Source organism: Phyllobates terribilis, unplaced genomic scaffold (genome assembly GCF_046119375.1).
Source record: "Phyllobates terribilis strain yellow unplaced genomic scaffold, ASM4611937v1 Scaffold_5__5_contigs__length_657084704, whole genome shotgun sequence".
In the NCBI taxonomy this organism is placed as follows: domain Eukaryota; kingdom Metazoa; phylum Chordata; class Amphibia; order Anura; family Dendrobatidae; genus Phyllobates; species Phyllobates terribilis.
The window spans coordinates 282,639,471-282,663,531 of NW_027362765.1; positions in this window are offsets into that span (position 1 = coordinate 282,639,471).

A 24,061-nucleotide genomic window follows, 5' to 3' on the forward strand; every position below is an offset into this window, starting at 1 on the left:
GGCAGCCGTTACCTGCAGACGTGGTCTGGATAATAAGAACTGTGAGTAAAGGCCCTGGACTGCAACACTGACTCCGTGTCGTTACTGCTGCTGCCCTGCACCATCACCCCCATCCTCCGCATACACTGCCCTGAGGCTATACTCCTCCCATGGGGAGTTATGCTACGCTCTGCTGCACCCACAACACCAGCCTCAGCGGTCTGCCCTGCAGCGGCGGTTCACTCTGACCGCAATCCACGGGTGGCGTAGTCGGACATTTAAACATCAAAACCACATAAATAGTTCCGCCACTGGTTTGACCACCCTGAGCCACGGAACCGGGTCGCCGCCACGAAGACTACAAACACCAGCATCCACCAAAAAGGGTCCGGCTCCGGGTGTCCCAAGGCCCAGGGGGTGCATCAGAACATTTTCATCACCTTTCACAATCACCAATGGGACAAGGCAGGGATGTCCTCTGTCCCCTCTCTTATACATCCTAGTGACGGAGCACCTGCTCTCATCAATTCGCCATAACCCCAATATTAGGTGGATTGAGGTGGGAGGCACCGAGTACAAGTGCTCTCTATTTGCTGATGATGTCCTAGTATATATCACTCAATCACATATATCCATCCATGCTGTTATGGCAGAAATAGATCACTTTGTCACATGGTCAAATTTTAAAATCAATGCAGCGAAGTCTGAGGCCCTCGATGTCTCCCTCCCCAAATCCATATAGGATTCCATCCTGTCCAACTTTCCCTTTGCCTGGCCCTCACAGGGTATCAAATACTTAGGAATTCCTATTCAAAGAGACCTCTCCCATCTATGTTATCTTAATTTTGGGCCCTTTATTGAACAACTCCATACAGACCACGGTTGGCAAGTTAGAACTGTAAGATTCACTACGTGAACCACTGGTGTTTTGTGGATAAGCACATGTACACTGTGTTCCAAATTATAATGCAAAAAGTGTTTAGGAGTGATAAGGGAAGAATTTGTTTGTTTGTCAGTTAAACTCATTGATGGTGATGTGTGTCAGGGCTCTTTATATCACTGTAAGCAATTGCAGACACCTGTGCTAATTAGTTTGGCAGGTGTGTCCAATGAAAGGCAAGACTACTTAAGAAGGCTGTCTCACATTATTAAGCAGCCTACATTTTCTGCCAAAATGGGAAAGAAAAAGGATGTGTCGGCTGCTGAGAAGCAACAAATTGTGGAGTGTTTAGGTCAAGGCATGACTACAATCAACATTGTGCTATGATCAGGATGAAGTGTCTTGGCAATCAAGAAGTATGTAGTTGATTCACAGTACACACGTGTGCGTGCTGATAAGGGCAAATTGAGGACTCTTTCCTACAGGCAATTACATCAGGTTAAAAGAGCAGCGGCAAAAAAGCCTTGTCATAGCAGCAGACAAGTTTTTGAAGCTGCTGTTGCCTCCAACGTCCCCCGAACAACAAGATGCAGGGTCCTTCAGAGGTTTGCAGCTGTGCATACGCCATCCTGTCAACCTCCTCTATCCACTTCACACAAGCAGAAATGGCTCCAGTGGGCCAAACATTACATGAAGACTGATTTCAAAACTGCTTTGTTCACGGATGAGTGCCGTGCAGCGCTCGATGGTCCAGATGGATGGAGTGGAGGATGGCTGGTTGATGGACACCCCACGCAAACACGGCTACAGCGCCAACAAGGAGGAGGTGGAGTAATGTTTTGGGCTGGAATCATGGGGAGAGAGATTGTCGGCCCCTTTAGGATCCCTGAAGGCGCTAAAGATGAACTCCATAATGTATGTGGATTTTCTCAAACAGCACTTCCTGCCATGGTTCAAGAAGAAGAACCGTGTATTTCACAGCAAGATCATTTTTTTGCATGATAATGCACCATCTCATGCTGCACATAAAACATCTGCATCTCTGGCTGATATGGGAATAAAAGGGGACAAACTTATGGTGTGACCCCCATGCTCCCCTGACCTCTACCCCATTCAGAACCTCTGGAGCATCATCAAAAGCAGTGTCTATGATGGCGGGAGGCAGTTCACATCTAAGCAACAGCTCTGGGAGGGTATTCTGTCCTCATGCAAAACAATTGAAGCAGAAACCATCCAAAACCTGACAAATTCAATGGACGAGAGAGTTCAGAAGCTCCTTTCGAACAAGGGGTCCTATGTGAAAATGTAACATAACCTAGAATAAAGTTTTGAGTTGAAAACTGTTTGATTTCAGTTTCTAATAACCTGCTAATGCTTATAATTTCAAAAATGACAATTTTTTTGGTCTTTATTAAAATGAAAAGGTTGATCGAAAAGTTTGGGGGATCTAAGAGTGTGGCAACCCAGTAGTCATGATTACAATATGAGGGTCATGTTGCAGGTAGTGCAGCAAGAAGGCACTTGCGCATCTCGGAGCCCCAAAATTATTTTCCGGGCTAGATGCAGCTAAAAATTATTATTAATTTTAAATCTGGTGGAGCTTAGTATAGATGGCCTAATAGGATCAGTGCTGCACACTGCTACAAAGCCCAAATTATTTTCCAGTCAAGATACAGATTAACATGATTAGTAATTTTAAATCTGGTGGAGCTTATTATAGATGGCCTAATAGAATCAGTGCTGCACACTGCTACAAAGCCCAAATTATTTTCCAGCCAAGATACAGATAAACATGATTAGTAATTTGAAAGCTTAAAACGGTTGGTAGGGTGATTTTAACCAATCATCCAGCTTTTACTCTCCCCAGGATGACACTTGGAGATACTCCTGTACCATCGTCTCTAGGCGTTGACTATGTGTCAGACTTCTTGTCTCCTGTGGCCTTGCAAAGGATGGGCTAAAAAAGTGGTGAAATGATTCCGCAAAATTGATGTTACCAGCAGATACTGTGGTTCTGTTACGGTTTGAGTGCTGAACACTTGACGGTCCCACGGTTGGCAAGTTGGAACTGTGAGATTCACTACGTGCACCACTGGTGTTTTGTGGAAAAGCACATGTAAGATTCTGCAACAGTCTCTGCTGATACTCCTGCATGCGTGCATCCCTTTCTATGGCAGGAATAATTTCTGCAAATTTACTTTTGTACCGGGGATCTAACAGTGTGGCAACCCAGTAGTCAGGATTATTTCTAATTCTCACAATTCGAGGGTCATGTTGCAGGTAGTGCAGCAAGAAGGCACTCATGTGTGTTGCGCATCCAGGAGCACCAAGTCCCTGTTGTGTTGGTGGCGAGGTAACAATCATGCTTCCTTCCTCTGTCCTCTCCCTCCAACCTCGCACAACAGAAATGTGATCAAGGTCTCCCTCATCTGATGAGTCTTCCATCAGTTCATCCTCCACTTCTTCCTGGGCTCCTGCACCTTCCTCACTAGTTTGGCTGCTACCATGCGCCCTGGTAAAACCATCTCCCCCACCCTCACATGCCTGCCGCCTTGGTGCTGCCGACCGTCTGGACCTTGCAGATGTTAGCCCTTCCGCATACAACTCCTCCTCCTCTACTTCCTCCACCTCCTCTTGTGCCACCACCTGACTCCGAATTCTGTTTAACATGTGCTCCAGCACGTAAATCACCGGAATAGTCATGCTGATAATGGCATCATCAGCACTAAACATCTTCGTCGCCATTTCAAAACTGTGCAGAAGGGTGCATAGGTCCCTGATCTGAGACCACTCCTCCAGCGTGATTTGCCCCACCTCTGGATCTTGTTGGCCCAGGCTATACGTCAGAACGTATTGCACCAGGGCTTGTCGGTGCTGCCACAGTAGCTGCAACATGTGCAGAGTTGAATTCCACCGGGTAGGCACATCGCATTTTAGCCGGTGAAGTGGCAGGACCAACGACTTCTGTAGAGATGTAAGTCACTGAGCTGCGGGAAGCGAACGGCGGAAGTGAGCACACAGCGACCATGCCCTCTGCAGAAGGCCATCTAGTCTGGGATAGTGGGCTAAAAATTGCTGGACAACCAGGTTCAACACGTGAGCCATACAAGGCACGTGTGTGACATTGTCCCGGCGAAGGGCCGCACCCAGGTTTGCAGCATTGTCGCACATGGCCTTCCCTGGTATCAGGTCCAGTGGAGACAACCATTCATGAAATTGGTTCTCCAGAGCTGACCACAACTCCTCAGCTGTGTGACTCACATTTCCCAGACATTTCAAAGTAAAAACCGCCTGATGACGTTGAGCCCTACTGCCAGCATAGTAAGGAGGTGTGCAGGATCCCTTCTGCGCAGTTAGAAAGCTTGTGGCATGACCAGACAGGCTTTGGGTGCAGGTGGAAGACCGAGAGGAGGTTGAGGAGGCAGAAGCAGTGGAGGAACTTTGACATAAAGAGGATTGACGCACAACTCATGGGGACGGCAAGACTTGGACAGCAGCCCCTTGTCCTGCTGTCACCATAGTTACCCAGTGCCCAGTCAGCGACATGTAACGCCCCTGTCCATGCCAACTCATCCAAGTGTCTGTGGTGAAATGCACCCTGTCACACACAGAGTTTCTCAAAGAAGCGGTGATGTTGTGTGCGACATGCTGGTGGAGCGCAGGCACACCTTTCTTTGAGAAGTAGTGCCGACTGGGCATCTGGTACTGGGGCACTGCGACGGACATAAGGTCTCGAAAATCCTCTGTGTCCACCAGGCGGAAAGGCAGCATTTCTGTAGCCAAGAGCTTGCAGATGGTGAAATTCAACCTCTTAGCTTTCTCATGGCTAGGAGGAAATGGTCTTTTACTTGTCCACATCTGAGGGACCGAGGGCTGGCTATTGTGCTTAGACGGGGTTGATAAGGGTGTCCCCGGCAAACTGCCGGTCTGTGAGGAAGATGCAGGCGGACATGTTAGGTTGCCTTGATCCAAAGGTGGTGCTATCGATGTCGGACAGCACTCAACACCAGCTGGTGTTACCACCTCCAAAGAAAATGATGACCTGCCAATCACGCTGGCTGTTGCGGGTAAAGAGGTGGCAGGTCTGCGCCCCAAAACAGGTGTGACTGCTGTCCCCCCAGTCACAGAGGATGAAGAGGCCACGGATGCACAAGATATGGCAGACGGCGGTTGGCCCGGCCGGCTAGGCCGCATTGTAGCACACTGAGCTTCCCACTGCAACTTATGCTTCATGTCCATGTACCGGTTCATGCATGAAGTACTCAAACTATGTATTTTTTGGCCTCTGCTTAGCTTTTGCTGACAAATGTTACAGATAACACGAGTTGGGTCATCTTTATCGATCTGAAAAAATGCCCAGGCTATGCAAGGCTTAGCACCCATGCGACCTGAAGAGCCACCACGACTTGTGGTGAGAGGCAGAGTTGTGTTTGAGGATGCAGTTGTTGACATGCTTCCAGTACTAAGTCTCTGTCCAGGAAGGCGCAACCTGACCTCGTCGTCACTAGCATCTTCCTCCACCTCCTCTGCTGACCTCATCTCTTGGCTGACTGTGGGTTGACAGTAAGTGGGATCTCCAACCTCATCATCATCACCCTGTGCGTTATCACACCCGTCGTCCTCAGAGCCAACCTGTTCCTGCCCTGACAAAAAACTAAAGTTGTCGCTCCAATCAGGTATTTGAGTCTCATCATCGTCTTCCTCATTGTCTCCACCAACAGGAGTTACAGTTTGGGAACGAGGGTCTACATTATGGTCAGAACCTTCTGCGTCTGGTCCTGGATCCGACACATAAAGATTCTGGGCATCAGTGCAGATCATTTCCTCTTCTGGATTCACAGAAGCGCTGGAGTCGACCTCTGATTCCCAGGCTATAGTATGAGTAAACAGCTCTGCAGACTCAACCATCTGTTCTACCTCATACTCAGACGGGCAGCTGGAGATTTGGGAGCTGTGAGGAAGCAAGTGCGATTGGGGTGACACCTTTGAGGACTGGAGTATTTGTGATGTTGAAGTTGATGTGGAGGAGAGCCCACTTAAAGGAGCACTTGATATCCGTTGAAGCACCTGCTGTTTTTGTGCCTCATCTGGAATTTGTAGCGATTGGCGTGGCTGTAAGAAAGGGATCTTATCACATTGTCCGCTAAAAGAAGTAGACATTTTAGTTTGGCTAGAAGATGGTCTTTCTTCTGCAGATGTTACTGTTGCTTTAACACCTACCCCACGGACACAACCTTTTTTCCCCTTCCCAACACGCCTATTCCCCTTTCCACCAGCAGCAGGCATTTTTCCACTCATTTAGGTGGTTAACTAATTCACATCTCTGGAGTTGTTTGCACAAAAAAACAATGGATGGGAACCGAGCAGAGCTGAGTGGCCAAACTGTGGTATTAGGCCAAAACTATTGGCTGGGTTGGATGCAGAAAAAAATTATATTCAATTTGCAACCTGATGGAGGTCAGTATAGATGGACTAATAGAACAAGTCCCACACACAGCTAGAAGCCCAAATATTTTTTCAGAGGTAGATGCAGAAAAAAATTGTATTCAGTTTGCAACCTGATGGAGGTCAGTATAGATGGACTAATAGTACAAGTTCTACACACAGCTAAAAGCCCAAATATTTTTTCAGAGCTAGATGCAGAAAAAAATATATTCAGTTTGCAACCTGATGGAGGTCAGTATAGATGGACTAATAGAGCAAGTCCCACACACAGCTAGAAGGCCAAATATTTTTTCAGAGGTAGATGCAGATAAAAATTATATTCAGTTTGCAACCTGATCGAGGTCAGTATAGATGGACTAATAGAACAAGTCCCACACACAGCTAGAAGGCCAAATATTTTTTCAGAGGTAGATGCAGATAAAAATTATTTTTAATTTGCAGCCTGATGGAGGTCAGTATAGATGGACTAATAGAGAAAGTCCCACACACTGCTAGAAGGCTAAATATTTTTTCAGAGCTAGATGCAGACAAAAAAATATTTTCAATTTGCAACCTGATGGAGGTCAGTATAGATGGACTAATAGAGAAAGTCCCACACACTGCTAGAAGGCCAAATATTTTTTCAGAGCTAGATGCAGATAAAAATTATTTTTAATTTGCAACCTGATGGAGGTCAGTATAGATGGACTAATAGAGAAAGTCCCACACACAGCTAGAAGCCCAAATATATTTTCAGAGCTAGATGCAGATAAAAATTATTTTGAATTTGCAACCTGATGGAGGTCAGTATAGATGGACTAATAGAACAAGTCCCACACACAGCTAGAAGCCCAAATATTTTTTCAGAGGTAGATGCAGAAAAAAATTATATTCAGTTTGCAACCTGATGGAGGTCTGTATATATGGATTAATAGAACAAGTCCCACACACAGCTAGAAGCCCAATATTTTTTTCAGAGGTAGATGCAGAAAAAAAATATATTCAGTTTGCAACCTGATGGAGGTCTGTATAGATGGATTAATAGAACAAGTCCCACACACAGCTAGAAGCCCAATATTTTTTCAGAGGTAGATGCAGAAAAAAAATATATTCAGTTTGCAACCTGATGGAGGTCAGTATAGATGGACTAATAGAGAAAGTCCCACACACTGCTAGAAGGCCAAATATTTTTTCAGAGCTAGATGCAGACAAAAAATTATTTTTAATTTGCAACCTGATGGAGGTCAGTATAGATGGACTAATAGAGAAAGTCAGACACACTGCTAGAAGGCCAAATATTTTTTCAGAGCTAGATGCAGATATAAATTATTTTTAATTTGCAACCTGATGGAGGTCAGTATAGATGGACTAATAGAGAAAGTCCCACACACTGCTAGAAGGCCAAATATTTTTTCAGAGCTAGATGCTGAAAAAAATTATATTCAGTTTGCAACCTGATGGAGGTCAGTATAGATGGACTAATAGAACAAGTCCCACACACAGCTAGAAGCCCAAATATTTTTTCAGAGGTAGAAGCAGATAAAAATTATTTTTAATTTGCAACCTGATGGAGGTCAGTATAGATGGACTAATAGAGAAAGTCCCACACACTGCTAGAAGGCCAAATATTTTTTCAGAGCTAGATGCAGACAAAAAATTATTTTGAATTTGCAGCGTGATGGAGGTCAGTATAGATGGACTAATAGAACAAGTCCCACACACTGCTAGAAGGCCAAATATTTTTTCGGAGCTAGATGCAGAAAAAAATTATATTCAGTTTGCAACCTGATGGAGGTCAGTATAGATGGACTAATAGAACAAGTCCCACACACTGCTAGAAGCCCAAATATTTTTTCAGAGCTAGATGCAGAAAAAAATTATATTCAATTTGCAACCTGATGGAGGTCAGTATAGATGGACTAATAGAATGATGCTATGCCCAAAAGATTTTACTTCACTAGGTGCAGTAAAAAAATTGGTATTCTATACACAGGTGGTATATCTTGCAACACAGATAGGCTACTCCACTGACTAACACACTCTGTAATAGGCCAAAAAGGATTAGCTTTGCTAGATTCAGCCAAATGCTGTGAAAAAAACTTGCACAGCACTGGCACAGACCTGCCTGGCAAAAACTGATAGGAACTGATGTAACCTAGTCCTGAAAAGGACTGCAATTACAATTCGTCTTTACTCCCACAAACTATCTATTTAAGAGCACAGACCTGCCTCATAAAAGTCGTAGGAAATGCTGTAACCTAGTCCTTAAAAGGACTGCAATCACAACTATTCCCTACTCCCAAGCTATCTGTAGATTTGTACGAAAATTGGCTTGAAATTAACAAGGTATAGCGCACACAGCAACAGCGGTGCCATCTAACACGCAGCTGCAGCAGTGAGAAAATGGTGGCGATGGGGAAAATGGCTTGGTCTTATAGGGCAAGGACATGTGACATACACTGCCAATGACACATGCCCTTGCTTGTGTCAAAAAAAGCACTTCGCTCCGTGTGTGCGCTGCTGATAGGCTGACAGATTGCACCTCCCCACTGTAAATGCGGGAAAGAGAAAAAAAAATTGAGATCTTCATTATTCCTGCAGAGATCCAGCCCCTGCCCCTCCCCCCACCCCGCTGTACACTCAAACTGCGTATTAACATTAATTTTCATCATTACTGAGAAAAAATCCAGTTATGATTTTGGTGCACGAACAGTTATCGAACATAACCTCGAACAGCCGAATTTTTCTCAAATCGTTCGTGTTCGCCGAACGGCTCGAACACCGCCCAAAACAGTTCGAATTTGAGATTGGCGAACAGTTCGAGTCGAACAACGCTCATCTCTAGTGAAGAGCACAGGGCATCAGTGGCGACTTTGCCAATCCTGGTGTTTTGTGGCAAATGCCAAGCGTCCTGCACGGTGTTGGGCTGTGAGCACAACCCCCATCTGTGGATGTAGCGGTCCTGCCACAGTGTTGTTGCCCTCCAACGGCCCCCTCCACGTCTCCTGGTGTACTGGCCTGTCTCCTGGTAGCAGCTCCAGCCTCTGGACACTACGCTGACAGACACAGCAAACCTTCTTGCCACAGCTCGCATTGATGTGCCATCCTGGATGAGCTGCACTACTGGAGCAACTTCTGTGGGTTATAGAGTCCGTCTCATGCTACCACGAGTGTGAAAGCACAACCAGCATTAAAAAGTGACCAAAACATCAGTCAGAAAGCATTGGTACTGAGATGTGGTCTGTGGTCCCCATCTGCAGAACCACTCTTGTATTAAGGGTGTCTTGATAATTGCCAATAATTTCCATCTATTGTCTATTCCATTTGCACAACAGCATGTGAAATTGATTGTCAATCAGTGTTGCTTCCTAAGTGGACAGTTTGATTTCACAGAAGTTTGATTTACTTGGAGTTATATTCTGTTGTTTAAGTGTTCCCTTTATTTTTTTGAGCAGTGAATGTATGCATATATATATACATATTTATATACATATATATATATATACATATATATATATGTTTATACATATATATATATATATATATATATATATATATATATATATATATGCATACATTCACTGCTCAAAAAAATAAAGGGAACACTTAAACAACAGAATATAACTCCAAGTAAATCAAACTTCTGTGAAATCAAACTGTCCACTTAGGAAGCAACACTGATTGACAATCAATTTCACATGCTGTTGTGCAAATGGAATAGACAATACACTATATATTCAGTACAGACACCTTCTCATTTAAAGATTTTTCTGTATTTTCATGACTATGAAAATTGTACATTGACACCGAAGGCATCAAAACTATGGATTAACACATGTGGAATTATATACTTAACAAAAAAGTGTGAAACAACTGAAAATATGTCTTATATTCTAGGTTCTTCAAAGTAGCCACCTTTTGCTTTGATGACTGCTTTGCACGCTCCTGGCATTCTCTTGATGAGCTTTAAGAGGTAGTCACCGGAAATGGTTTTCACTTCACAGGTGTGCCCTGTCAGGTTTAATAAGTGGGATTTCTTGCCTTATACATGGGGTTGGGACCATCAGTTGTGTTGTGCAGAAGTCTGGTGGATACACAGCTGATAGTCCTACTGAATAGACTGTTAGAATTTGTATTATGGCAAGAAAAAAGCAGCTAAGTAAAGAAAAACGAGTGGCCATCATTACTTTAAGAAATGAAGGTCAGTCAGTGCGAAAAATTGGGAAAACTTTGAAAGTGTCCCCAAGTGCAGTTGCAAAAACCATCAAGCGCTACAAAGAAACTGGCTCACATGAGGACCGCCCCAGGAAAGGAAGACCAAGAGTCACCTCTGATTCTGAGGATAAGTTTATCTGAGTCACCAGCCTCAGAAATCGCAGGTTAACAGCATCTCAGATTAGAGACCAGGTCAATGCAACACAGAGTTCTAGCAGCAGACATATCTCTTCAGCTACTGTTAAGAGGAGACTTTGTGCAGCAGGCCTTCATGGTAAAATAGCTGCTAGGAAACCACTGCTAAAGACAGGCAACAAGCAGAAGAGACTTGTTTGGGCTAAAGAACACAAGGAATGGATATTAGACCAGTAGAAATCTGTGCTTTGGTCTGATGAGTCCAAATTTGAGATCTTTGGTTCCAACCACCGTGTCTTTGTGAGACGCAGAAAAGGTGAATGGATGGACTCTACATGCCTGGTTTCCACCGTGAAGCATGGAGGAGGAGGTGTGATGGTGTGGGGGTGCTTTGCTGGTGACACTGTTGGGGATTTATTCAAAATTGAAGGCATACTGAACCAGCATGGCTACCACAGCATCTTGCAGCGGCATGCTATTCCATCCGGTTTGCGTTTAGTTGGACCATCATTTATTTTTCACCAGGACAATGACCCCAAACACACCTCCAGGCTGTGTAAGGGCTATTTGACCAAGATGGAGAGTGATGGGGTACTACGCCAGATGACCTGGCCTCCACAGTCACCAGACCTGAACCCAATCGAGATGGTTTGGGGTGAGCTGGACCGCAGAGTGAAGGAAAAATGGCCAACAAGTGCTAAGCATCTCTGGGAACTCCTTCAAGATTGTTGGAAGAAAATTTCCGGTGACTACCTCTTGAAGCTCATCAAGAGAATGTCAAGAGTGTGCAAAGCAGTCATCAAAGCAAAAGTTGGCTACTTTGAAGAACCTAGATTATAAGACATATTTTCAGTTGTTTCACACTTTTTTGTTAAGTATATAATTCCACATGTGTTAGTTCATAGTTTTGATGCCTTCAGTGTGAATGTACAATTTTCATAGTCATGAAAATACAGAAAAATTTGTAAATGAGAAGGTGTGTCCAAACTTTTGGTCTGTACTGTACATAAGTATATATGCATGTAAATTAAAAAAATTCTGACTTTTTTTTACATAATTGTTAATTTTTTCTCAAAAAAGTCACCATTTTCAGAAACCCTTAAACTTTTTTTTCTGTTGATGAACTTGTTTATTGCCTTAACTTTTGTATGTACTTTGAGTGTACATAAGCTTTGTTATTTTCCATTATTTTCCATTGCATTTTTTATGTGTATAGAAGGGATTGGTGCAATGACTAGAAATTGCATTTTTTGGTGTTTTGTTTTTTTCTTTATGCCTACCTTATTGGTTATTTAATTTTCATATTTTAATGAATTGAATGTTTGTACATTTTGGCCATACCAAATATGTTTATTTGTTTTAGATTCTTTATTTTTAGATAGAACCATGATTTAATGACCATTTAAATCCCATTGACAGGGGTTGAAAGATGCAACTAAATGGTTAAAGTGCTGCACAAAGTCAGCAAAAGCCCTGTATGGAGCAGGCTCAGCAGACTCTGACAAAAATATATGTCACATTGTTAATTATTTTTAAAGTGTTTGTCTAATTAAATAATAAAATAATTACAGTTCAGGAGAATGCATACTGACCCCATTGGCTGGGATATATAATGCCACGGCAGCTATAGTGGCATCTGGTGCATACAGTCAGCAGATGAAGACTGGGACAGTACACCTAGCTTTATTCACTGTGTTTCAAATGCTCTCAGAGTTGTATTTCCTACACAATGTTAAAACGCACAGTTTATACAGGGATAAGTTTAAGGCTATGTGCCCACGATGCAGAAATGAAGCAGAAAATGTCTGCAGCATTTCTGCATCTCCCTGGCAGAAAAAAACGCATGCAGATTGTACATGCGTTTTTCCTGCAGAATACATGAGGATCCACATGCGGGTTCACATGCGTTTCCGCATGCAGATTGACAAGCACTTTCCAGGCGATAGCATCACTTGGAAAGTGCTTGACAACTAGGTCACACTGTATAAATCCATGCAAACAGCATGGATTTATACAGTGTGAACCGTAAAAATTAAAACAAATAAAGCTATACTCACCCCCGAGGCCCCGGTGTGGCTGCAGCGCTGCTTCCTGGCTGGTTCCCGGCTGCCGGCATATCGCGAGACAGAGCGGTGAAGGGCCTGCGGTCACATGACTGTGACGTCACCAAAGGTCCTTCAGCGCTGCTGGCATTCAGAGAGAAGACGCCGGACAGGTGAATATAATCTTTATTTGTTATTTTATTCTTTTTTTTACAGGTACAATGGTACCCAGGTCTGGATGAGAGTCTCCTCTCCTCCAGAACTGGGTACCATCCGCACATAAAGACGCATAGAAGCCGCTTGTACAAATGTACAGTCGCGGTTTCTGTGCGTCTCAATGCAAGTCAATGGCGGGAGTTCCGCTGCGCTTCCGCAAAATTAAATGACATGCTGCGGATTTTTGTACGCAGCATAAACGCTGCGGAAAAATCCGCAGCATGTGCATAGAACATGCGGAATCCCCTTGGGGACCATGGGGTGCGGATTACCTAGCGTTTCACAAGCGTTTCCGCTACGGAAATTCCGCAGCATAAACGCTTGAAAAACACTACGTGGGCACTCAGCCTAAAAATCTATTGCAAAGCTGTGTACCGCTATGTTAGTGGTTTAGAGTAGGTGAATCAAATAAAAGCATTGAATGTTTATATTCTTCTTCTATCTGTATCTGCATATGCGCTCAGATTTCTGTTGTTTGTACCAGTGAAGAGACAGGAGTTTAGCTGTACTTTGCTGCCAGAGGTGACACCTAACAGCTTAGGTGTAACTATGTAACAGTTACCTGAGCTCAGTAAAAAAAAATCAGCAGAATTCTGAATCTAAAGACAAAAATACAATATAATTATTACACCCTAACTAAAAGAAATACATATAAAACCTACAAAATTAATAGTAAACCAGTTGGCCAGTGAAATAATAATTGTAAGGAAATGGTAATCATCAGCACATGACACAAAATCTATAAGTGTGACTACACATATATAAAATAGCAATTTTATTGAATAAATGCATAAAATATACATACAAGATAAAAAGTGGATGATAACATTACAGATAAAAGGGAAGTATAGCAAAGCAGCTTACATCCAAAAGACAATATGAAGTGGTAAAGTCATTATTTTACCAAGCTCATGTTACAATGATTAAGGAAACTAATGAGAGTACCATTATATAAAAATGTATAATAGATATAATTCCAACAAAAATAGAACCAGAGGCAAAGAAGGAAAGTTGTCCCAATTATATAAGCTAGTTAATTGGGATCAGTATTGTAAAACCTCTAAGATATTATAGTTGTAGTATCCGACATGCGTTTCGCTGTTGCTTCTTCCAGGGGCAGCATAAAAATGGAGGCATAGCAGGGGTTTATATAGTGCTTAATACAGATATAATTGGTGGTTGATGCAGCATGTAGACAGATGCACTCACCTATCAATATAATAAGAGGCAGATGGCCATGCAGAGTAGACATTTGATTGGACATTCCTAAGTATAGCCCAGATGATGGGGGTTAAAAATGCCGTCCCCATGTGCTCTAGGATGGTTATATTATTAAGATATCAATTGTGTTCCACAAAGCTAGAAAATGTCTGCGTGGCCGGAAGTAACGATGGTGGAATACATAATGCATTCACTAAACCGGAAGTCACTATGGAAATGATGCATATCTATCATGGTGGAGCGCATAGTGGGCTTCACCAGTGCCACGGCCAAAGAAATCAAATAAGTACCTTAAAGGAACTCACTATGCGCTCCACCAGGCGCAGAGTTCACGTTTTAGCTGCAAGGGGCAAAGAAACTATTGCTTTGACCAGATATATATATTGACCAGAGGGCCATGGAATTCTTAGGAAGAGCAACATCACTTGGATAAATACATAAATAAATAATTAAAAATAAAGAAATAAACAGAGACACTGTTGCGTATATTATCAAATGCGTTTTAACCAGACAATAATTACAATACAGAGTATAAAATAGAATAAGTAATACATATGCAGAGTCAAAAAGATTCCACAACTGAATGTAAAATATAAAAAGGTTGTGGACAATACATGTGTGAACGCGAACACCAAAAATAAACACGAACATAAAGTGATGAGGTGAGTGGTGCCACACGGTGAAGTAAATACTTGCAAACATGATAATAACGCATAATGCTGTCCCGAGTACTACCCATTACATAAAATCAGCAAGTAAACCTGAGAGGGAATAAGATAATAAGATTTATAAGGGTAAGTGACGGATGTCAAAAACTAATAAAAAATGTTAATATATGAATGATCACATATCTATAATTGAATTGATGCAACCAATAGTGGCAAGACCATAAAAATATTATGTTAAATGAGAAAAGTGCGATATGTGCGAATTTAATAAGAAAAGTGAATGTATGTGAAAAATAATGTATACGATGTAAATAATATAACTGAGAACATTGAAGAAATGCATTGTGTATAAAAAATTATGCTGGTTAACATTAAAATTGAAGTATGTGTGAAACCCACACTGAAAAATGTTGAGGATAGAACCGTCAGAGAATAAGGATAAGGTATGTGCAAACTACATAAAATTAATATAAGAATGAAAATGTCTTTAATGTGCACGAAGGCTGGTATGTCTAAGTGTATCAGTATCCGGAATTGTTTAAGTAGTGAAAAATAAAAATATGACCAAAGCATCTAACTGCAATAAAACCTAAAATCCAGGATAAAAATAGCAATAACAAGGAATTTTAATTGCAAAGTTAAAAAAAAAAATGAAGTCCACATATAATAATTCATTTATCCCTAAGTGAAAATGAATGAAACAAGCGTGACTGCACTTGGCCAGACACACATCCTCTTTTACTAGAAGTATTGAAACTCCTATGGTGTATATAAATTCTATAACTCCTGCAATACATGAGAAAAAATAATTAGCAAAACAGTAAGACAATGCAGAATAAAAGGACAAAAAACCTAAAAATCATTGCATAGGGAATAAGAACACTGGGAATGGTGGAATTCAAAGGAATGGAACAAAACTAATATTGTCATTGAGGTCGTAAGGTACTATAATGTTCAGCAGTAGCGTAGCTACCGGTGGGGGGGGGGGCGGAGGGTGCAGAGCCCAACCGGAGCTATGCTACGCTGATATGCTTAAGCAAAACCAGGGTGCACAGCGCTCCCTTTTCCCTGTGCTGAGATCAGGGGTGTACATCATAGGAATCATGGGGCCCCATAGCAGAAGTTCTAATTGCGCCCCCCACCACCTCCCAAAAAAATTGTAAATAATTGTCGGAGTCACAGAAGAGCAGATCTCACAACTTTCCAGCCTTTACATAGTAATTTTCCTCCTGCTGAAGTCGTAGATTCCTCTTTCATTGCCCCCATAAAGTGTGATGCCAACAAAACTGTCCCCCAAACACAGTATGATACCCCCATGGTGAATTCCTCCACATGCGCAGTATAATGACCCTACTGTACCTCAGCTCAACTCCCAAGGCAAAGTATGGTGACCCCAAAACAGTATGATCCCCCAACTGTGACCCCCTAGAGCTAGAGAGGATGGTAGGTAATAAGGGAGGGTGATATTCATAATAAAAGATGAAACTATATAACTTAGGACAGCGCTATACATAATAAGTGAGTACATTATATACTAAGGGACTGTGCTATATATAATAAGGCTACATTCCTGTATCCGTGTGCAATGTCGGTGTGCTGCTCGCTTTTACAGACGCATTGAATATGTCCTATTTTAATCCTCAAAATCGGATCAGAACAGGACATTCTCTGACCCTCACGGATTTTATTCTCAGATCCGTGATTTTCATGGATGTGTGAATGCATCTATAAAACTCTACAAATCCGTGGACCATCTGATAAAAAAAATCTGGCAGCAGACGGACATTTCACACAAATGTGAGAATGTGGCCTAAGGGATTTTACAGATAACATTATCATTTCAAGTCACACAGTGCAAATATAGAAAAATATTTACATCCAGGCACTTACTGCTGACGTCTCATCTGATCAGAGTTGGTTTCTGCTGCCTCTTCTCCATCTGGTCAGACCTTCATGTCGACATCTCCCAGCCACGACTCGTCTTGTCACGATGATCTCCAGCCTAGAAAATAACAAGGTCACATATATTGTATATATACATGTCTCCTCCGCACTGCGCCCCTGAATACAGATATGTACCCCTCATTTATATACTATTAGCCACTTAGTAATCAAAATATAAAGTGATAAGCAGCACTGTGCCCCCCATTAACTATAATCTCCACTGGCCAATAATATAAATTATTCAGTCTCTGTTACTCTCCCCTGTAAGGCTATGTGCACACGGAAAATATACATGCACCCCATCATTGCTCTATCCCAGCACCCCCATCACTACTCTCTCCCAGCACCCCCGTCATTGTTCTCTCCCAGCAACCCCCGTCATTGCTCTCCCAGCACCCCAATAATTGCTCTCTCCCAGCACCCCTGTCATTGCTCTCCCAGCAACCCTGTCATTGCTTTCCCAGCACCCCATCATTGCTCTCTCCCAACAAACCGTCATTGCTCTCCCCATCCCCATCATTGCTCTCCCCAGCCTCACCGTCCCCATCTTTGTTCTCCCCAGCTCCATCACTGCTCTCCCCATCCCAACCATCCCCATCATTGCTCTCCCCAGCCCCATCACTGCTCTCCCCAGCCCCACCATCCCCATCATTGTTCTCCCCAGCCCCATCAGCCCCATTAGTGGCTTTCCCCAGCCCCACCAGCCCCATCATTTGCTCTCCCCAGCCACATTATTGCTCTCCCCATCCCAACCATCCCCATCATTGCTCTCCCCAGCTCCATTGACCCCATCATCGCTCTCCCCAGCCCCTCCATCCCCATCAGTGCTCTCCCCAGCTCCACCATCCCTATCATTGCTCTCCCCAGCCCCATCATTGCTCTCCCCAGCCCTACCATCACCATCATTGCTCTCCCCAGCCCCATCATTGCTCTCCACAGCCCCATCAGCTCCATCATTGCTCTCCCCAGCCCCATTATTGCTCTCCCCAGCCCTACCATCACCATCATTGCTCTCCCCAGCCCCATAATTGCTCTCCACAGCCCCATCAGCCTCATCATTGCTCTCCCCAGCCCCACCATCCCCATCATTGCTCTCCCCAACCCCACCATTGCTATCCCTAGCCCCATCAGCCCATCATTGTTCTCCCCAGCCCCATCAGCCCCATCATTTCTCTACCCAGCCCCATCAACCCCATTATTGCTCTCTCCAGCCCTATTATTGCTATCACCAGCCCCATCATTGCTCTCCCCAGCCCAATCAGCCCCATTATTGCTCTCTCCAGCCCCACCAGTGCTCTCTCCAGTCCCATTATTGCTCTTATCAGCCCCATTATTGCTCTCCCCAGCCACATCATTGCTCTCTCTAGCCCCATCAGCCCCATTATTGCTCTCCCCAGCCCCACCATAACCTTCATTGCTCTCACCCACCTCCCCTCCCCAGTGTTTAAGTAAAAATAAAATAAAAACAACACTTTCCTCTCTGCCCGTTTCCCCGCAGGCCACAGCATCCTTGTTGTCTGCAACTTCCTCCCTAACACAGGCCCGCACTGCATGAAGGTGTCATCAAGCAGAGTGTGCCTGTGTAAGGAGGAGTATGTAAAGATAGGAAAGGGGCGCAAATAATGTCGTTACCCAGTAAAATTGAAATAAAATATAGCAATGACGCTCACCTTGCTGAGTTGTATGAATGCACAACTCATGTATTTGCCTGTGGAGTGCTGCAGAAGACACCAACCCTTCTGGGATCCGCAATGAACCAAAGTATGGATGAGAAATTTTGTGTCCTATTATCCGCGCTTCTTCGCGTTCATAATTGATCCAGTGTCCATTACTTATTATTGGCTCGAACCCATGGTCATTAGCTAACTAGTGTTTTATTCAAACACCCTCTGCGGTTACACCTGAGCCAGTAGTCTGATGGTATCCACAGAATGTGTTGAATAAAACACTAGTTAGGTAGTGACCATGGGTTCGAGCCAATAATAAGTAATGGACACTGGATCCTTTATGAAAACGGAGAAGCGCGGATAATAGGACACAAAATTTCTCATCCATACTTTGGTTCATTGTGTAAGGAGGAGGAAGCGGCGGGCAGGAAGCAGAGGACGAATCTCTGCAGCTCCGCTGCCAATCTCTCCTGTCAGCAGCGGAGCAGCAGGGATCGCTCCCTGCCCACCGCAAGCATGGAGAAGCTGCACCGGCAGCTGAATGTCTGCCCCTGGACTGCTTTGGGGCCCCCCCAGCTCACGGGCCCCATAGCAGTCACCTGGCCTGCCGCCATTGGTGGTATGCCACTGGCTCAGATGTATTCACATCTCTTAGACTTGAATACATCTGAGCAGTAACAGTGCAGCGCTGGAAGGAGGGGAGCGCTCCTCATCTCCCATGCCCGACGTGCAGTGGAGCCAAGAGGTCGCACACTGCTGACCTCTTCACTCTGCTGCTGTCAGATCACTGAGCCACAGAGCGGCAAAGAACACGTCTTGCCTGCAAGCGGAGCAGTGTGGAATATTGTGAGAGGTAGAAGCATGGGGGTGGGTGCACCAGATGGAGAGGTGTTGGGACAGTATGGAGAGCAGGGAGCATGGGGGACAATATGGAGGAGTGGGGGACCATTTGGAGAAATGGGGAACATTATGGAGAGGTGAGGGGCTTTATGGGAAATGGGAGTGTTGGGGGACAATATGGAGAAATGGGTGTTCAATATGAAGAAGTGGGACAGTATGGAGAGATGGGAGTATAGGGGACAATATAGGGGAACAGGATGGACAATTAGGAGCATCTGAGGACCATATAGAGAAGTGGGACTGTGGGGTGATTGTATGGCAAAATGTGGGACAATATGGATGAGTATAGGGGACCATATGGAGAAGTGGGGGACATTATGGAATGGTGGGAGGACCGTGTGGGAAAATGGGAGCATGAGTGCACAGTATGGAGAAGTGGGTGCACAATATAAAGAAGTGGGGGGACAGTTGGAGAGGTGAGAGCATAGGGCACAATGTGGAGAAATGGGGGAACAGGATGGAGAATTTGGAGCTAGTGGGGACCATATAGAAAAGTGGGAGTGTGAGGAGATTGTATGGAGAAAACGGATCAGTATGTAGAGACGGGAGCGTGGAAGGACAGTATGGAGAGGTGACAGTGTGAGCAACAATATGGAGAAGTGAGGGCACAGTATGGAGAAGTGGGGGAACAGCATGTAAAGATGGGAGTATGGCAGGACAGTATGGAGAGGTGAGAGCTTTGGGGACAATATGGAGAAGTGGGGATACAGTATAAAGAAGTTGGATTCACGTACTGACAGTGGATCTGACCATGGTTCTGGTTATGTACCAATTCATAACCAATCAGAGGTTGTCACCCGGCTGAGGCCATCACCTTTCTGCCACTCATTCCCAACTGTGGCTGTCACCCTGCTGCCGCCGTCACCCTGCTGCCAAAGTGGGAAAGGTAAGCGCCTTATAGAGCCGAGGGTTATAGGGACTGTTATTGTATATGAAGGATGTTAATGTGAAGGCACAGTATCTTGTGGGCAATATGCAGAGGAGGAAAAGTGTGGTTCTAGTGCTGTATTCATCTACTGACGGTGGTTCTGGCACTGCATTAATTTACAAATTGAGTTCTGGTGCTGAATTCATGTACTGACGGTTATTGTGTGTTTATGGTAGCTGAGGGCCCACCATACTATGTATAAGGATGCTGTGGGGTATTATATTATGTATAGGAGAGCTATAAGCCCAACAAACTGTATATAGGGGAGCTGTGGGGACATCATACTCTGTATAAGGGAGCTATTGGTCCACTATACTGTATATAGAGGAGCTGTATATATGAGGACCCAGTGAAAATTATTAAATGTTAAGTGGGAACTTAAGAAGCATTATTGTTATAGGGGCACGCAGATTATTGTAACCATCAAAGGGGAAAAATGTGGACACTTTTCTAGGGCATTAATCTTTTCAAGGGAGCAATTTTACCATCTAGAGAGCACAAAGGAGGCATTATTACTTTGTAAAGGGCACAGTGGGGTGCATTACTATCCGGAGCAGTAAGATGAATGCTGTTATTGTACCACACAGTAGGTGCAGTAATAGGGTTACATATGGCAGCAGTGGCTCAGTATTGGGGTATCAGCAGGATGAGGAGTTTGTGCAGGTTGGCAATAGATGGGGACGGGGCTGGATGTGTGAGAAGTCAAATGTGTTTTCGTTGTAATCTCTGCAGACGAGTCGTGACTGGAAGAAGCTTTCATGTCGGTCTGGGCCAGATGGAAAAGAGGGGAAAATGAACTACTCCACCAGAGAAAACGTCAGCTGTAAGTTACTATATATACACCTGTATTGTAATTACTTGTATATTCTGCAGATCTAGCAACTACCACTATATGGTGATCATATGGTGGTAATATTAGTGTTGGTCTTTATGTAGAGATTTATTTTCAGTAACAGCATGATCATTTGCTGAGGTTCCTCTTTACCCACAATAAGGGTGTGAGACCGTAGTTGTACCCACAGTTATCTTGTCAGGGGCCCACTCGATGTTTGCCCCCTCCCCCCCGAGTTGAACCCCTAGCTATGCCTCTGATGTTCAGGGTGTATATCCAGCAGGCTTTTTTACGTGATAGGGCGTGCTTCCAGTTCTCACCTTTAGAGCTTACCATTATTCGATCAATCTCCTGGATTTTCAGTAGAGAAACACTGCATTGATGGTGAGTATAAAATGTTGCAAGATGGATATAAATTGTGAGAGGTCGTCTTTATCTTTTGCCCCTGTTATTGAAAGAACATGTTCCCCAGCTCTTCTACGGAACTCCCGAGATGTTAAGCCAATATACTTCAAATTGCAAGGGCATGATGCTTGATATATTATGCCTTTCATACTGAAGGTAACTGTGTGGGTAATTTCAATTTTTTTCTTATCTGTGGAATCAGATTAATTGATTACTTTTTCTACATTTGGAAGCGCAACCCATCTCCCACACAGTTTGCACCCCCACGGTATATCTCTGGAAGCAAAGATATTTTGGGGTTTATCTCACACATGATGGCTATGCACCAAAATGTCTCTCAAATTTTTAGATTTTCAAAAAGTTATACTCAGAGTTTTTGGTAAATACGTACTCAAAATGAGGTCTAATAGAAGAATGTTCCAATGTTTTGTAAGTACTGAATGTACTTCATCCGATCTTGAGTTAAATATAGAGATGTATCTAACAACATCCTGTTGTTTTATGCGACTATAAGTAGAATTTAAAAGTGTAGTCTTTGTGGATTCTCTCCTCATGATATGCTCATGTGGCGCCCCTGAGGGTTCGGTCGCCACAGGGATGCTGCACCTCTTCAATGGGGTGTGGTATCCCTCCTTCGAGGTAAGAACAGTGCAATGGTCAGGACCACTACTCCACATCCAACACCACACTTCTCCCACCAGAGGGGGCTAATAGGCACTAGTGTGCTGCTCCTCCAGGGAAAATGGGAGACTGGGGAACCAAAAGATAGGGGGAACCATGTAGAGGGTGAGGGTGGAGGACGCACATTTAGTTTACACTTAATATTTCATATCTAATAAACAGCCATCTTGGGCTCATGGTCTTTTGATTGTGATTTTCATCCCTGACACGGTCCTCGTACTCTGGCCTTGAGTCGAGGGGCGGGTTGGAGTTAACTGATGTCTCAACCCGGTCAAGGTCCATACCCAAGAAGGCCTGGAGCTTAGGAGTGTAGCTCCATCGCAAAAGGATCCCAGGGGGATGCAGACGGAGCGGTATACGCCACTTGTCCTCGCTTTCTGGCCTAGTCAGAGGAATTCCGGCTGCAAGAGGGGTACCGGCCCCTATCACCTGACTTTGCTACTCTATGTCCTAGTCAGGGAAGTCCGGCAGGCCCAGAGGACCCCACCGGGTAACGGAAGAAGCGGAGTCGCCACCCGTACCCTTATTCTGAGCATAGTCCAGAGGGAGACCCGGCCTATCTACACACACACAGAGACAGGAGTGGAGGCAGTCTGAAGTCTAGTAACAGTCTGGTGCGGGGCCCTGATTTAAGCACTGGAATTACCCGGAGGTTGTCGGACCCCCGTTCCTGGTGACCGCAGAACTCTGTGAGGAGCAGGGAGAAGCCTTGCAGCTGCACGTTTTACCGTGAGTATAAAAACTCTGGAAGTCTACTCCTATGGCCTCTGGACTCTTTATTTCTGCACTACACCGCACCGCGCAGCACCAGACCTTCTTCACTACGACTCCCTCCATCCTTCTCTCTGCCCTGAGGCCCTGCTCCGCCTGTGGGGAGTAGTATCAACGTCGGCTGCCACACCATCTCGCCTCAGAGGACAGCAGCAGCACTGGTGGTCTTCACCAGGTACCAGAGGTGGCGTAGTCGATGGCAACCACTCAACCCTGATAGCCCTTTACATCTTTTTTTAATGTGATGGCCCTGGGCACGGAACGGGTCCAGGCCATGGCTGCAACCCACCAAACATCTGACCCGGCTCCGAATAAAACCCCCATCTTCCCAGGGCAGGGCTGCGAGCGTCACATACTTGGCGTAGTCGGCAGAATTGCGTGCCCGCAGCAACGGAAGGAAATTGCCCATTGCTACCGGGTACTGTGCGCCTTACACCTTAGACTGTTGTTTTCACTCAAGATGGTGCCCGCCACAGAAGAACGGACGCCATAATGCACTGAAAGGACAGTCTCCTAGCACCTCCTATCGTGGGCCAGGCTCCCCCATGGTGCCAAAAGAGCAGACCGCCCCTTCCATCAGAGACTATCCGCGGGGTAATGCCCGTCAAAACAGATGGGATGTATGAAGGTGTGCCAGTCAGCCTACCGCGCTGGTGCCGCCCCAAAAAGAGGAGGGAATGGAAAAACAACAAGGTGCGGCCATTGCAGTTGGAGACGTGCTACCCTCAGGAGCAGACATGGACGCAGCTGAAGCGAGTCAGTCGGAGCCTTCCGAACCCAGCCCACGTTCTTCTCCCGTCGGTGAGGATGGTGGCGTGTCTCTGACATCGGGAGATATAGAGTTTCACCGCCAGGAAACCCCGGACCTTGCTCGGAGAGTGGCTGAGGCCCAGCAAGCGGCATCCGCTGCGTGGTGGGAGGAAATGCTGCTGCGCATCCGGACCCGCCACCAAGGAGCAGCAGTTCAGGAGGAGACAGCAACAGAGGTTGCATGCAGCCCAGGAGCGGGTGAGTGTGATACCCCTGTCCCGGCTGCTGAGCCCACCGTGCCCCTCCTGGATCTTATGACTGAGCATCTGCTGCCCGGCGCAGTCATCTGGGAGCTGGCCTTTGCCCCGGAGCTGGAAGCCTCCGCTATCGGCGGGGACCTCCA